The following is a 3,063-nucleotide window of genomic DNA, read 5'->3' on the forward strand; positions in this document are numbered from 1 at the left end:
TCATGCTTAGGCTACTAGTTGCTTCATAGTACTTATCGCCTCGAGATCATTGAACAAAACTTGATTTTCACATGTTGCTGTTTCAGCTTCCGCTTACTAGAAACAACATAATACTAGTCTCATTAAGTTCCGTCTCTTTGCAATTTTCTTATGAAGAAAATTCGCCATCACAATGACTCCAGCAGTTCTTGATCAAGGAATGCAATCATTGATCAGAATGCTATTATTTGAATCGGTTCTGCTTTAAGTGTTCCAATTTTATTGGAAGCACCAACAATAGAACATCAATGTGTTCAATCGAGAGTTATATAACCCTGAATCGGACGCAGTCAACAGCCGAAGCCGAGACCGCCTTTTGCGTTAGAGAGGTCGGTAAACAAATCTTGCGATTCATACCGAATTAACACATATAGCTGTGCTCCTCTTCGTAAAGCGAGCCAAGTGATCCCCTGTTGAAGGATGTATTTGGACCAATCTAGTAGCATTTGGTTTCCAACAAGCTCTCCCAAGTTAGCTTACTTATTGGGCTTTTCAACCAATTCGGTTGGCTACAAGCATCATCAAAGTACTAGCCACAGTTTGATCGCAAAATTCTACGACTTTCACATGTTGATGTTTCGGCTTGCGCTTAGCCTACTATAAGCAACATAATACTAGTCATATCATAGAGCGTGATCAGCTTGTGACGTTCTCATGATGAAGTTTCACCAACAGTGTCTCACTTCGAGCTTAAATCCAGCTACTAGTAACTACACAGTACTGACTGCAACGATAACTTTTATCTATACCTTTCACATGCTGCGCTTTCGGCCAGGGCCTACTAACGTCAACATAATACTCGATATAAACTTTTGTTCATGATGCAGCTTCCCCATGCAGAAGTTTCGCCTTCAAATGCTCTCTTGGCCATATGACGTAAGAAAAGGTTACTAGTAACATCACAGTACTAGCCACAGTTTGATTGCAAAATTCTACGACTTTCACATGTTGATGTTTCGGCTTGCGCTTAGCCTACTAGAAGCAACATAATACTAGTCATATCATAGAGCGTGATCAGCTTGTGACGTTCTCATGATGAAGTTTCACCAACAGTGTCTCATTTCGAGCTTAAATCCAGCTACTAGTAACTACACAGTACTGACTGCAACGCTAACTTTTATCTATACCTTTCACATGCTGCGCTTTCGGCCAGGGCCTACTAACGTCAACATAATACTCGATATAAACTTTTGTTCATGATGCAGCTTCCCCATGCAGAAGTTTCGCCTTCAAATGCTCTCTTGGCCATATGACGTAACACAAGGTTACTAGTAACATCACAGTACTAGCCACAATTTGATCGCAAAATTCTACGACTTTCACATGTTGATGTTTCGGCTTGCGCTTAGCCTACTATAAGCAACATAATACTAGTCATATCATAGAGCGTGATCAGCTTGTGACGTTCTCATGATGAAGTTTCACCAACAGTGTCTCACTTCGAGCTTAAATCCAGCTACTAGTAACTACACAGTACTGACTGCAACGATAACTTTTATCTATACCTTTCACATGCTGCGCTTTCGGCCAGGGCCTACTAACGTCAACATAATACTCGATATAAACTTTTGTTCATGATGCAGCTTCCCCATGCAGAAGTTTCGCCTTCAAATGCTCTCTTGGCCATATGACGTAAGAAAAGGTTACTAGTAACATCACAGTACTAGCCACAGTTTGATTGCAAAATTCTACGACTTTCACATGTTGATGTTTCGGCTTGCGCTTAGCCTACTAGAAGCAACATAATACTAGTCATATCATAGAGCGTGATCAGCTTGTGACGTTCTCATGATGAAGTTTCACCAACAGTGTCTCATTTCGAGCTTAAATCCAGCTACTAGTAACTACACAGTACTGACTGCAACGCTAACTTTTATCTATACCTTTCACATGCTGCGCTTTCGGCCAGGGCCTACTAACGTCAACATAATACTCGATATAAACTTTTGTTCATGATGCAGCTTCCCCATGCAGAAGTTTCGCCTTCAAATGCTCTCTTGGCCATATGACGTAACACAAGGTTACTAGTAACATCACAGTACTAGCCACAATTTGATCGCAAAATTCTACGACTTTCACATGTTGATGTTTCGGCTTGCGCTTAGCCTACTAGAAGCAACATAATACTAGTCATATCATGGAGCGTGATCAGCTTGTGACGTTCTCATGATGAAGTTTCACCAACAGTGTCTCATTTCGAGCTTAAATCCAGCTACTAGTAACTACACAGTACTGACTGCAACGATAACTTTTATCTATACCTTTCACATGCTGCGCTTTCGGCCAGGGCCTACTAATGTCAACATAATACTCGATATAAACTTTTGTTCATGATGCAGCTTCCCCATGCAGAAGTTTCGCCTTCAAATGCTCTCTTGGCCATATGACGTAACACAAGGTTACTAGTAACATCACAGTACTAGCCACAATTTGATCGCAAAATTCTACGACTTTCACATGTTGATGTTTCGGCTTGCGCTTAGCCTACTAGAAGCAACATAATACTAGTCATATCATAGAGCTTGATCAGCTTGTGACATTCTCATGATGAAGTTTCACCAACAGTGTCTCATTTTGAGCTTAAATCCAGCTACTAGTAACTACACAGTACTGACTGCAACAATAACTTTTATCTATACCTTTCACATGCTGCGTTTTCGGCCAAGGCCTACTAACGTCAACATAATACTCGATATAAAATTTTGATCATGATGCAGCTTTCCCATGCAGAAGTTTCGCCTTCAAATGCTCTCTTGGCCATATGACGGAACACCAGGTTACTAGTAACATCACAGTACTAGCCACAGTTTGATTGCAAAATTCTACGACTTTCACATGTTGATGTTTCGGCTTGCGCTTAGCCTACTAGAAGCAACATAATACTAGTCATATCATAGAGCGTGATCAGCTTGTGACGTTCTCATGATGAAGTTTCACCAATAGTGTTTCATTCGAATTGGTTCTGCTTTAAGCTCTCCAATTGTTTTGGATGAACCAGTTTTGCCCTTCGAAGCCACTTTTGTG

General features: G+C 40.8%; 1 pseudogene; it reads right to left on the reverse strand.

Moving 5' to 3' along the window:
* Positions 1 to 309: 309 nt before the first annotated feature.
* On the reverse strand, positions 310 to 461 carry LOC142355241 (5.8S ribosomal RNA; annotated as a pseudogene).
* Positions 462 to 3,063: the final 2,602 nt, after the last annotated feature.

The sequence above is a fragment of the Convolutriloba macropyga genome, unplaced genomic scaffold (assembly GCF_964194025.1).
Source record: "Convolutriloba macropyga unplaced genomic scaffold, txConMacr16.3 SCAFFOLD_5425, whole genome shotgun sequence".
Lineage (NCBI taxonomy): Eukaryota > Metazoa > Xenacoelomorpha > Acoela > Convolutidae > Convolutriloba > Convolutriloba macropyga.